The following is a 13,964-nucleotide window of genomic DNA, read 5'->3' as shown; positions in this document are numbered from 1 at the left end:
GTCAGACAAATATAACATAACAGTTATAATGAAATAACCACAAATGTCTTTTCTGTGCTCACAGCATTATCAGTTTTATTCAACCCCCAAGTGACATTCAATCTTAGTACTTAGTACAGCATCCTTTTACAGTTATAACAGCTTTTAAACGTGAAGCATAGCTTGACACAAGTGTCTTGCAGCGATCTACGGGTATCTTCGCCCATTCTTCATGGGCAAAGGCCTCCAGTTCAGTCACATTCTTAGGCTTGCGCACTGCAACTGCTTTCTTTAAGTCCCACCAGAGGTTCTCAATCGGATTTAAGTCTGGTGACTGCGATGGCCACTCCAAAATGTTCCAGCCTTTCCTCTGCAACCATGCTCTAGTGGACTTGGAGGTATGCTTGGGATCATTGTCCTGTTGAAAGGTCCAACGTCTCCCAAGCCTCAGGTGTGTGACGGACTGCATCACGTTTCCATCCAATATCTCCTGGTACTGAAGAGAATTCATGGTACCTTGCACACGCTGAAGCTTCCCTGTACCTGCAGAAGCAAAACAGCCCCAAAGCATGATTGACCCTCCACCATGCTTCACAGTAGGCAAGGTGTTCTTTTCATCATAGGCCTTGTTCTTCCTCCTCCAAACATAGCGTTGATCCATGGGCCCAAACAGTTCTAATTTTGTTTCATCAGTCCACAGAACACTATCCCACAACTTTTGTGGTTTGTCCACATGGCTTTTGGCATACTGCAGTCGACTCTTCTTATTCTTTGGAGACAGCAAGGGGGTACGCCTGGGAGTTCTGGCACGGAGGCCTTCATTACGCAGTGTGCGTCTTATTGTCTGGGCTGAAACTTCTGTACCCACATCTGACAAATCTTTTCTCAGTTCCTCAGCAGTCACACGGGGACTTCTCTCCACTCTACGCTTCAGGTAGCGCACAGCAGTCGAAGTCAGCATCTTCTTTCTGCCACGACCAGGTAGCGTTTCAACAGTGCCCTTTGCCTTGAATTTGCGAATGATGCTTCCTAAGGTGTCTCTTGGTATGTTTAACATCTTTGCAATCTTCTTATAGCCATTGCCCTTCCTGTGAAGAGAAATCACCTCTTCTCTTGTCTTCCTGGACCATTCTCTTGCCTTCACCATGTTTGTAACCACACCAGTAAATGTCTAGAAGGAGCTGAGTATCACAGTCATTTTAAAGCTGCCTAATTGGTGCTTATTATGCTTGATTGCTGCTCGGTGACATCCACAGGTGTTTTCAATACCTGATGGAAAGCACCTGTATGAACCTCTGTTCTTCAGAGTGGTAGTCTTTAAGGGGTTGAATAATTGTGGCAATGAAGAAACCACATAAGAACCATTTACTACTGTATTACATAAACAATTGATGTCATTTTAGTTGCATTTGGGTAGTTACAACGTCCTTGTAGGATTTGATTCTGAATACAATTCCAAATGTACACTATAGTCCCTAAACCCCTTTACAGCATTGGGGGTTGAATAATTTTGGACACAACTGTAGGTGTCCGTTTATGAACCAGCGGTAATAGATCGCTGCTTAGTTCTCCGGCATTCTCAGAGAACACAGTTCTCCTGTGAATGCCGTTTATGAAGCATATGTAGATCAGTTCTCCAAACGAAGGGAGAACGGTCTACAAACGCTGGAAAACAGCTGATTTTATTATAATCTCGTGAGATTACAGTAAAAGATCAGTTTACTAAACAGAGGTAAATTATCTCTGCTTAGTTTGCGGTCCCTCCGATTCTCCAGATCTGGGCTGGAGAATCTGGATGGAGAACACATTTCTCCAGTGAAGGGCTGAACATGTTCTCCTGAGTGTTATAAACTGTGAATGACCAGAGAATAGCTGTGATCCTCTAAATCACAGCTATTCTCTGTGTCATAAAAGGACACCATAATCAGACCGCTAGGAAGGTAAAGGGCCGGGAGGTGCCAGCGCAAAGGGGTTAAGTTACATAGTTAGTCTGGCTGAAAAAAGACCAAAGTCCATCCAGTTCAACCAAAACAAAAAAAAGTTATAATCCTATACCCAGCAAAGCATGACCCAGTTTGCTCCTGCAGGGGAAAAAGTCATTCCTGATCCCCTGAAGGGGCAATAGGATATTTCCTGGATCAACTTTACCTAATGGGAACTCACAACAGCTAATAGATTGCAAAATGCCCCGTTTGCTAGAGAGTAAATTTGGATCCCCCTCCCAAATGACGTAGAATGTGTTTCGCAGAACCCTAGTAAAAAGACAGACAGTTGGTAGGTGGGTGAAATCTGCTATTTGCTGCGAAAAGTGAACAAAGGAAATTGTGGCACACACCATATGAATGCTGTTCGCCTTGTTGTTTGCCTTTTCTAGCTGTGGGATCACGTGATGATCTGTTATTAGCTTGTATCTATGGAGCATTGTGTAATATATAGTAACACCCCCAATAAAAGACACTTCCAACTCTTCTATACAGAGCCGCCAGACTTTATTGTTGTTGATAGCCAGTTCGGCTTTCTGATTTGTTGTATTACAAGGTCAATATTATAAACTATATTATTCACCTGCATCTGCATAGGCCAGAAAAGCAAAGTTATCGGACTGATTAAGCGTCTAGTTAGCTGATAGCAAAACGGTTGTCATGAGAACTGGTAAGGAAGAAGAAGACGGAAAGCCAGGGCCACACTCTGTTTACCCAGCCTGGCTTAAACAGTTCTGTGTTGCTGTCAGCTATATTTATGTTGATCCATCTGCGTCATTGGCATTTTCTGTTCTAGAAGCGCAGTGATTCCTTCCCTTTCATAGCTTAACTCTTAGGGGAGGCGCTGACTTTATTTCACGCTGATCAAATACAACAAAACAAATATAACCTCATTTTAATTTCCTGCTTCTTGGACAATATTATATTTGGATATCGGTCTCGGTGAAATACATTGAAAAAAAATGTGCATGTTATATCATTTTTGATGATATTAGTCAGCCGGCATATAATGGTCCCACAAAAACAGATACTTTAAAGCAGAACTAAAGCCTTAAAGGAAAATTAAATATTTTATCACTCGTAATAAATTATGTTAGATCGCTGTTATTTTTTTTGTACTTCTGGGAGTGTGGGGCTTTTTGAACTTTTACAAAGCTTTCCCTACAAGAATGATCGCCATTGCTGCGAGTATATGGCCCTAGGGCTGCTGTCAATCACAGCTAATGGAGTGTTTCAGAAAATGCAGGCACGGTTCAGGGGTGGACTGACAACTCATGGGGCCCGCGGGCAATAGGTGATCATGGGGCCCCTGTGTCCTCACCCACACTCAAACCACACCCAAAAAAGCCTATGAAAGGTACCAGGGGCATCTCATGGGGCCCCCTACTGACCCCGGGCCCTGGGGCAATGCCCGAGTGCATGAATAGTCAGTCCGCCCCTGGCACAGTTACAGGTAGATTAGGAATACTGCAGGATCATTTGACAAGAAGTCCCCTTACTGGCAGGACCTCCAGCTTAGGGAAAAAAAGGTAAAAAAAAATGCACAATATATTTAAAAATGGAAGTAAAATTATTTAATTTGCCTTTTCTATACACTTTAAATTGTTACTAAACCCAGGACCCTACATCCACTCTATCTGGTCTCCCACAGTACACAGAACATGGACATGCAATTATTTTAGTAAATATAAACTGCTAAATATCTTTTCTCATCAGCAGTTAGAGCAGTTTTGTGACTTCTATCAGTGTCCAATTGAGCACATGTTAAATCTTGTAGGAAGGGTTTTCATTCTGGTCTAGGAGGATGCAGGACTCCTCACTTCTGTCTGTACAGTGCTGATTGGCCCTGTTCTAATCATATGCCCTCTCCCAAGAAAAAAAAAAAAACCTCTCTTGCAATACACACCAAACTGATCATGTGCAGAGTGCCTCCACACAATATGTCTTATCAGGAGATAAGAGGGGGACATTGGAAGAAGGGGAGGATCAGAGAAGACAGGATCAAACAGTCTTTTTACACAATGCAGCGTATTAACCCCTTAGGTTCCACATTGAGTATAACAAGCATGCTTTACTGCATATACAGACTGATTTTACTGTTGTGGGTTTAGTAACACTTCAAATGAAGCTGTGCTTTACACATACTCACCTTTCTTTTTCTCCTCTGCTGCTCGGCTGGAAGTGAGGAAAGCAAGCCCATGGTAAGCTTTAAGTCACTCTTGTTTAGATGAGGATTGTCTGCATGAAAAGGAAGTGAGAGATTCCTCCATACCTGGAAGTACCGGTGCTCTGGTCTGTGTCTGTGAAGGTTTTCATTAGGCTACTTTCACACTGATCTGTAGCAAAAACGCATATGCGCTTTTGCTGTGCTTTTACTGCGTTTTTACTGCATTTGCTGCATGTTTTTTACAGGACATGTGACTCAAAAACCGCACCAAAAATGCAACACAGTTGTGTTATTGACATATTTTCCATTTATTTCAGTGGGGAGGTGTGGTTTTGGTGCTTTTTGAGAGCACCAAAAAATGCAGTAAGCAGGATTTTTAAAAATGCGTCGGACCCGCAATGGATCAGTGTGAAGAGATACATAGAAATACATGGCAACAAATTTTTCTTCCACTTTTTTTTTAAATCCTGCTTGCTGCATTTTTTGGTGCTCTCAAAAAACGCACGGAAAATGCAACACAGTTGCATTTTTGACACGTTTTCCATTTATTTCAGTGGGGAGGTACGGTTTTGGTGCGTTTTTTACAGCACCAAAAATGCAGCAAGCAGGATTTTAAAAAATGCATCGGACCCGCAATGGAATCAGTGTGAAGAGATACATAGAAATACATGGTAACACATTTTTCTTCCAATTTTTTTAACACAAAAGCATAAGAAAAATGGATCAATGTGAAAGCAGCTTTAATCTGGGTCGTGGGATATTTCATGGTTGTAAATCACACACAAGTGGACTAGCTCATCATTCCCCAAATGTTTCACTGGTTTCACAGCTGCATCTGCTGATCCATATATTTAGACAGTGGCTGGTTCTGATGGGGGGGAGTCCTCCATCCACCTCAATTACATGGGTGGAGGAATCTTGTTGTTAGTTCAGCATACTGGCTGAACTAAAAAAAAGAACCATCTATGGGCATTCTACAGTATCGTGAATTATTGCAGCACAAAGGTGTGAGGTAATTCTGCCCACGCATGTGGAGGGGACAGCCAGAGAGTAGAGCAAAAATCTCCGGGGAGGTGGATATTAGGAAAGGCAGAAAAGGATGAATATACTAAAATATATATACAAATGGCGCAACGCTAAATATATGAAAATGGCCTAAATATGCTACCAAACAATATATTGGTGTAACAAATGAAAAAAGAGGACTATTATCAATGTCCAACATATAATTGACAGAAACATGAATATATTCACTGTAATATGTCCCAAGAAGACTTGACCAGAAATGTGATCAATAGTGACCAATTATGACTGTGATTTCAGTGACTACTGTGATACTCCTCCACCATTATGCACTCAGCAGAAGCAAAAAGCAAGCCAGCATTGTGTGAAAATGACTCCATGAAGCACATCTGCCCACTTCCTATCATCAGTCACCGATCCATCCAGGGATTAAGTCCCTCCTAAAAGGAGAGCTCACAAATAGAGCCCGGAAACAGCGCAATATAGTGTAGTATGTTTAAGTAAAATAGCTATAAAATCACTTACAAAGATGGCCACCAGACCATCACATGGACGCGTGACCAGGGGCGGACTGACCATTTGGAAACTCAGGCGCTGCCCGAGGGCTCGGGGTCAATAGGGGGCACCATGAGATGCCCCTGGTACCTTTTTCATAGGCTTTTTTGAGTTTGGGCAAGGACACAGGGGCCCTATGTTCCCCTATTGCCCAGGGGCCCCATGAGTTGTCAGTCTGCCCCTGGGTGTGACGTCAGCACATAGACAGCATATAGACCCCCCTGACGCGTTTCGTGCACAAGTATGTTCTCAAAGGGATCTGCCCTAAAATATACTTCTAAAATATACTTATCCGTGAAGGTTTACTTATATTAAATAGGAGTCAGTAAAATAAAGTTTATTGTTTATTATCATTTGATTTGTTATTTACCTTGATATACAACTAAAGACTTCTAAAAAAAGATATCGCTAAAACAGTAACATTGCGACTGCTATTGCTTTTATGAAAATTAGATTTGCTTCAGTCGAGTGAGACACTGACTCTGAAAAACATGTAGATAAGGATTGCTGATTTCTCTTTTTCCTGATCTTCAAACCTTTTCAAGGCCAGGGTCTCATGCATGTAATGCATAAAATGCATTACAGCTACAAAAGCAGCATGAAAGCCATTCAAATAGTATTTTCAAGTCATCAAGGGCAGTCCTTGCCAGCTACTTAAAGCTAGGAATGCTACAGAAAGGCAATCTTTTCCAAAATGTACAATACATAGCTGTTGTTTCAGTTATTTTTCCTCCTTTAAAATATATGTAAGCCCAGTCAGTAAACTATCCTATAAGCTCTAATATAGTAATGTAATTTCAAAGCAATTTTAATTATTTTTAAATCTGCAACTTTCTTTAACCACTTGACCTCCAGAAGATTCCCCTCCCCCTTCAGGACCAGAGCATATTTGTTTGCTATTCAGTACTGCACTACATTAACTGGCAATTGCTCGGTCATGCAACACTGTACCCAAATGATATTTAGTTCATTTTTTTCACATAAAAACAGCTTTCTTTTGGTGGTATTTAATCACCACTGTTTTTATTATATAAATATATATTATAGTAAATTAATATTTTGGGAAAAAATGTTTTTTACTTTCTGTTATAAAACATATCCCAAAAAATCCAAAAATCTACTTTCTTCATAAATTTAGGCCAAAATGTATTCTGCTATGTCTTTGGTAAAAAAAATCCCAATATGTGTATATTAATTTGTTTGTGTGTGATAGTTATAGCATTTTCAAAATATGGTATAAATGCTGAAATTTACTCAGCTATGACGCTATACTGGTAATGGCAGCAATCAGTGACTCATAGTAGAACTGTGATAGTGTGGTGGGCAATCTGGCGCTAGCTGCCATTGGTTCAGAGGTACACTAATGGACTAACTGATGCTGACATCAATAGTGACACTAATACAGTGATCAGTGCTATTATTGTAAACTGTTACTCAGGGGCGGACTGACAACTCATGGGGCCCCCTGGCAACAGGGGATCATGGGGCCCCTGTGTCCTTGCCCAAACTCAAAAAAGCCTATGAAAAAGGTACCAGGGGCATCTCATGGGGCCCCCTACTGACCCCGGGCCCTCGGGCAGTGCCCGAGTTTCCAAATGGTCAGTCTGCCCCTGCTGTCACTGTTCTAATGACACTGGCTGGGGAGGGGTAAACATGATAGGGTTAAGGTACAGAAAAGGGGTAAACATCTAGTGGTAATCAAAGGGTTAACTATGGACCTAACAATGTGTAATTTGTGCTGTTTTTACTTTACTATGTGGCTGTTTTTTTCTCCTTGCTTTGCAGGGAGAAAAGACTGCCAGATTGCTGTTTTGTAAACACAGAACTCTGTGTGTGAATGGACACAGCCGATCAGTTGACTTCAGCAAAAATCATTAGCTGAAATCAGCTGCCAAACTCGTGTTGTGTCCAATCACATATGCGCGCACCCCAAACCCAGAAGAAGGCACATTGTGTATATATACGTGACTGTGCCTGCCCATGCAGCCCTGCAGCAGTAATTGTACAGTGGCGGGGTGGCAAGTGGTTAAAATAATACATTGTGAACCTGCCATAGAGGTACGTCTTCAAGCACTTCCTGTTAAAGGGTGACAACTCTCTGTCCATGTCTTCCAATTGTGTTCCTGCATCAACCTGTCACATGTACATGGTCTACTGTTGTCACCATCAGGAAACCTACCCTGAGAAGTGCAATGCAGCCATTGCTGGATTGCAATAATGGAAGCACTACAAAAAAAAAGACAATGCTTTACCTGATGTGAATGTACAATATACTGTATATGTAAAATGCTGCGTAATTTGTCAGTGTTATATAAGTACCTGTAATAAAAAGTAAAATACATTGCAAACTAAATGTCAATCATTTGGGATTACATCTACACAATTGTATTAAAGCATTTACGTGTGTGCATAAAGGTGTATATAGCTATTTTTGTATGTCTATAGATCTAGCTAATAATTCGTGTTTTATAAATTATATATTAGATGCATAGCAGTTCTTTCATAAAAACCATTGGGATTTAGACATTTCCACACAGTTCACATATATTTCTGACAATTATTCATTCAGCAAACACTACTTCAGTACAATAGCTTGTGATTTTAAAGTGGATTATGAACACAGAGCACCAGTAACTTGTTTAGCTTGCTCTATAGTCTGTATACATTTAATCTAGATTATGCAGACTAATAAATAGACCCTCTCCACTCTCTATAAGGGCTTTTCTTCTTTGCTGTAAAAATTAGAGCTTTGAAATAATATTTTTCATCCCATATAGATACATATAAGCAGTTAATGCTTAAAATGTATATAAATCCAACATTATATTTATTTTATTTGCTCCATTATGGTCTGTTCAGTGTATGATTGAGAAGGTTTTACTATATCTATTCAACAAGTGCAAAAAATAATAACTGTTTATACTCTTGTACTGTCTGCCTCTGGATTTTTATCAGCTAGCATTGTTCCCTACTATCTCCATGGCCTACAACATGCCTCCCCCTGTTATAGAGAAGAGAAGGAGGTGTCACGAAGACATAATGCAGTGTTATATAGTCCTGACACACTCCCTGTCCTACAGTGACCATGCTGCTTAGTGCGGTTGTCACCCTAAGGCAGGAAGTCAGTTAATGGTAGGATTATCTGAATAAAATAAAGGAAAACAAGTATTTAAAAAAAAAATCCAACCACCTGAGCTAAGTACGAGTAAGCTGCATGACTAGGGTAACCCATATGTCTCCAAGACATTCTAAACTTTACCATAGATACCCTTCCCAACTTATACTGATTAAGAAATGCCCAAGGACCCAATCTGGAGAAAATTGGCCTGCTTGGCCATTTATTAACAAATAACCAAAATAACATCCCCTAAAACAGAAACCATACTTATAAACCAGTAGCCATAACATACAGGTTGCCGGTCTTGGGAGGCACTTGAGAACCAACATCAGGTTGTATATCTGCGTTACTACTTCACGATCCCCAGTCACAAAACACCAGCTCGGGGTCAAACCCATTTCTCTGCAGATATCTACTTGTTACCACTTTCCAGATAATACCTCATTAACTGCGATCCAACAGAGGACACCACACCTTAGATGGGTCACTGCTATGAACTGTTCCGAAAATGTTAACTCCTCCAAAGACCCCAACCACCAAAGGCCCTAGAGCCCAAATGAAAACTAACAACTGCAGGGCGGGAAGTTTCCTTCCCATTTTCTGCTCCCAGGAATTTGCCGCTCTTTGGGTTTCCAGCAGCTCCACCTACTCTCTGTAAACTCCACAATCCGGTAAGTGACCACCTTTCTAACCAACTATACCTTAACCCTATCATGTCTTGTATCCCCTGTCCCCCTTGTCATGTAGCCCTTCGCATATATATTTTTTTTTTTTGCTTCGGGCTTATCTATACCATCAATTTTTGGTTTGGGGTTAAGATACTCTTTAACCATGTTTTTAGAACTTGATTCTCTTTCATTTGATTAATTTTCTATCTGCATGAATGTTATTGTTAAATACTATGTGGTCCCAGAGAATTTGGGCCCACCCTATTAAAACACTGGGTATAACTAAGCAAAATAATAAATACATACAGGGACAAACTGTTATAAAAAGATAAAAGCATTTTGCTGTCAAAGCAGACTGTGTATTATGAAATATCAGATGCCATTTCCATCAGAAACTTATAAAATTAGAAATACCCCATGAAGAAAAAAGCACACTGAAATATCAAACTAAGGAACTTAAAACATGAGAAATTCTCCTTTGATATGACCTATAGAGTCTCTAGATTTTGTATATTTTGAAAGAAAATAGTTCTTCACAAAGTACAGTTGGCTGGAATCCACAGTGTAACAATGGATTATATTGTAGCTCATGTGTTTGGAAAAGAAACAGTAAATACATATTATCTCTATTTTTGCAGAACATGGGAATCAGTGTTTTAGTTTCCAATCAGCAGAGATTAAAGTTTCCAAGAGAAAAGTCATTTAACCTTCACAAATGCAAAGCTTTGCAAACACTTCAACACATTGGAAATACTGCATTGTCTGAATGTACAGCTTGTGGCTTTGGTGTTACTTTTCTATATCATAGAGTTTTCTTTTTAATTATGTCTAGGTCGAAGTTGGTTCAGTGTTAAGTCAATGGTTTCCTAAAGAAAGAGATTTCACTGGACATAAGTTAAAGTTCTGTTATCTTTTCAGATAGTGATTTGCAGCCTACAGTACTTTATATCATACCAGGGATTAGCCTGCTAACACCTTTAAGCTAGCCATACACTGTTATGTTTTTTTTTTTTCCATCCAGTGGGATTCTTCCATCCACACAAACAAGGTGGATGGAGTAATGGAGGAATTTAGTGAATGTGATGACATTTCTCTTTGCAAAAAATACGCAATCGAGTGCAAGGAAAATTTTTAATAACATTTTTGCTTGTAAATGATTGGGAGATGAAAGTCAGTAGAGTTTTGCCTCATTCACTTAGCTCTATGAGAAAATTTCCTTGCAAAGTGCAATTTGCCTTGCAAAGTGAACAGTCTATTTGCCTTTAGTAAAACAGCCCCACTGGGTAGGAAAAATCACTAAAGCCAAGCGTGACCTCTTTCATGCATAAACATGCGTGTTAGGCTAATATGAATGTGCAAATGTAAGCAGGTGCAGTTAATATGAATGTGCAAATGTAAGCAGGTGCAGTTAATATGAATGTGCAAATGTAAGCAGGTGCAGTTAATATGAATGTGCATATGTAAGCAGGTGCAGTTAATATGAATGTGCAAATGTAAGCAGGTGCAGTTAATATGAATGTGCATATGTAAGCAGGTGCAGTTAATATGAATGTGCATATGTAAGCAGGTGCAGTTAATATGAATGTGCAAATGTAAGCAGGTGCAGTTAATATGAATGTGCATATGTAAGCAGGTGCAGTTAATATGAATGTGCAAATGTAAGCAGGTGCAGTTAATATGAATGTGCATATGTAAGCAGGTGCAGTTAATATGAATGTGCATATGTAAGCAGGTGCAGTTAATATGAATGTGCATATGTAAGCAGGTGCAGTTAATATGAATGTGCAAATGTAAGCAGGTGCAGTTAATATGAATGTGCAAATGAAAGCAGGTGCAGTTAATATGAATGTGCAAATGTAAGGAAGTGCAGTTAATATGAATGTGCATATGTAAGCAGGTGCAGTTAATATGAATGGGCATATGTAAGCAGGTGCAGTTTGCTTGTCTGCGACTAGATGGTTCTGTCTCAAAATAATGTGATAAAAAGGAATTATGTAATTGGGTGCTACACGCCCTTTTAGACAAAGCCTTTCTGTAGAGATGCAGTGGGGGGAGTTAATGTCCATATTAATGCTAGGAAGGGTGAAACCTTTGGAGATAGGGCGTGGGACCCAAACACCCCAGAAGCCATGTAGATGTGGTCAGCTACTGGTGAGGGCCTAAACAGGACTGAAGCCATGGATGAGGTAGTTTAACCAGTGGTAGTCTCCCTGACTTGCAACAGTCTGAATTAGATTGTGAGTGGGATGCAAAAATCCTTTTAGGCCAGGATAAGTGTTTTCTGACATGAGTACTAGCCCACCTGGGAGAGAAAGTGTAGCATCAGAGAACATTCCCAGCTGGGTAAAACTATGGAGTGGGGTATAGATAGGCAAAGAGACAGGTATACTCAGGAATTGTTTTTCAGCGGAACCTGTGGGAACGTTGTTCCAGCACCAGGGGCAGACTGACCATTTGGAAACTCGGGCACTGCCCGAGGGCCAGGGGTCAGTAGGGGGCCCCATGAGATGCCCCTGGTACCTTTTTCATAGGCTTTTTTTTTAGTTTGGGCAAGGACACAGGGGTCCCATGATCCCTTAAAGCACTGCCCGAGAGCCCGGGGTCAGTAGGGGGCCCCATGAGATGCCCCTGGTACCTTTTTCATAGGCTTTTTTTTTAGTTTGGGCAAGGACACAGGGGTCCCATGATCCCTTAAAGCACTGCCCGAGAGCCCGGGGTCAGTAGGGGGCCCCATGAGATGCCCCTGGTACCTTTTTCATAGGCTTTTTTGAGTTTGGGCAAGGACACAGGGGCCCCATGATCTCCTATTGCCCAGGGGCCCCATGAGTTGTCAGTCCGCCCCTGTCCAGCACCTTCAGCTCTGAATGTATACAGTTGTGGCCAAAATTATTCAACCCCCACTGAAATTGAGTGTTTTGGCCAGTTTGACATTGCTTTTGATCATTCAGTCATCTTGCTTACATTTACATTAAAGAGGCACTTGTAGGTCAGACAAATATAACATAACAGTTATAATGAAATAACCACAAATGTCTTTTCTGTGCTCACAGCATTATCAGTTTTATTCAACCCCCAAGTGACATTCAATCTTAGTACTTAGTACAGCATCCTTTTACAGTTATAACAGCTTTTAAACGTGAAGCATAGCTTGACACAAGTGTCTTGCAGCGATCTACGGGTATCTTCGCCCATTCTTCATGGGCAAAGGCCTCCAGTTCAGTCACATTCTTAGGCTTGCGCACTGCAACTGCTTTCTTTAAGTCCCACCAGAGGTTCTCAATCGGATTTAAGTCTGGTGACTGCGATGGCCACTCCAAAATGTTCCAGCCTTTCCTCTGCAACCATGCTCTAGTGGACTTGGAGGTATGCTTGGGATCATTGTCCTGTTGAAAGGTCCAACGTCTCCCAAGCCTCAGGTGTGTGACGGACTGCATCACGTTTCCATCCAATATCTCCTGGTACTGAAGAGAATTCATGGTACCTTGCACACGCTGAAGCTTCCCTGTACCTGCAGAAGCAAAACAGCCCCAAAGCATGATTGACCCTCCACCATGCTTCACAGTAGGCAAGGTGTTCTTTTCATCATAGGCCTTGTTCTTCCTCCTCCAAACATAGCGTTGATCCATGGGCCCAAACAGTTCTAATTTTGTTTCATCAGTCCACAGAACACTATCCCACAACTTTTGTGGTTTGTCCACATGGCTTTTGGCATACTGCAGTCGACTCTTCTTATTCTTTGGAGACAGCAAGGGGGTACGCCTGGGAGTTCTGGCACGGAGGCCTTCATTACGCAGTGTGCGTCTTATTGTCTGGGCTGAAACTTCTGTACCCACATCTGACAAATCTTTTCTCAGTTCCTCAGCAGTCACACGGGGACTTCTCTCCACTCTACGCTTCAGGTAGCGCACAGCAGTCGAAGTCAGCATCTTCTTTCTGCCACGACCAGGTAGCGTTTCAACAGTGCCCTTTGCCTTGAATTTGCGAATGATGCTTCCTAAGGTGTCTCTTGGTATGTTTAACATCTTTGCAATCTTCTTATAGCCATTGCCCTTCCTGTGAAGAGAAATCACCTCTTCTCTTGTCTTCCTGGACCATTCTCTTGCCTTCACCATGTTTGTAACCACACCAGTAAATGTCTAGAAGGAGCTGAGTATCACAGTCATTTTAAAGCTGCCTAATTGGTGCTTATTATGCTTGATTGCTGCTCGGTGACATCCACAGGTGTTTTCAATACCTGATGGAAAGCACCTGTATGAACCTCTGTTCTTCAGAGTGGTAGTCTTTAAGGGGTTGAATAATTGTGGCAATGAAGAAACCACATAAGAACCATTTACTACTGTATTACATAAACAATTGATGTCATTTTAGTTGCATTTGGGTAGTTACAACGTCCTTGTAGGATTTGATTCTGAATACAATTCCAAATGTACACTATAGTCCCTAAACCCCTTTACAGCATTGGGGGTTGAATA

The sequence above is a fragment of the Staurois parvus genome, unplaced genomic scaffold (assembly GCF_062004578.1).
Source record: "Staurois parvus isolate SC_StPar_1 unplaced genomic scaffold, SC_StPar_1.0 ptg000314l, whole genome shotgun sequence".
Lineage (NCBI taxonomy): Eukaryota > Metazoa > Chordata > Amphibia > Anura > Ranidae > Staurois > Staurois parvus.
Note: the sequence above shows the minus strand (reverse complement) of the source record.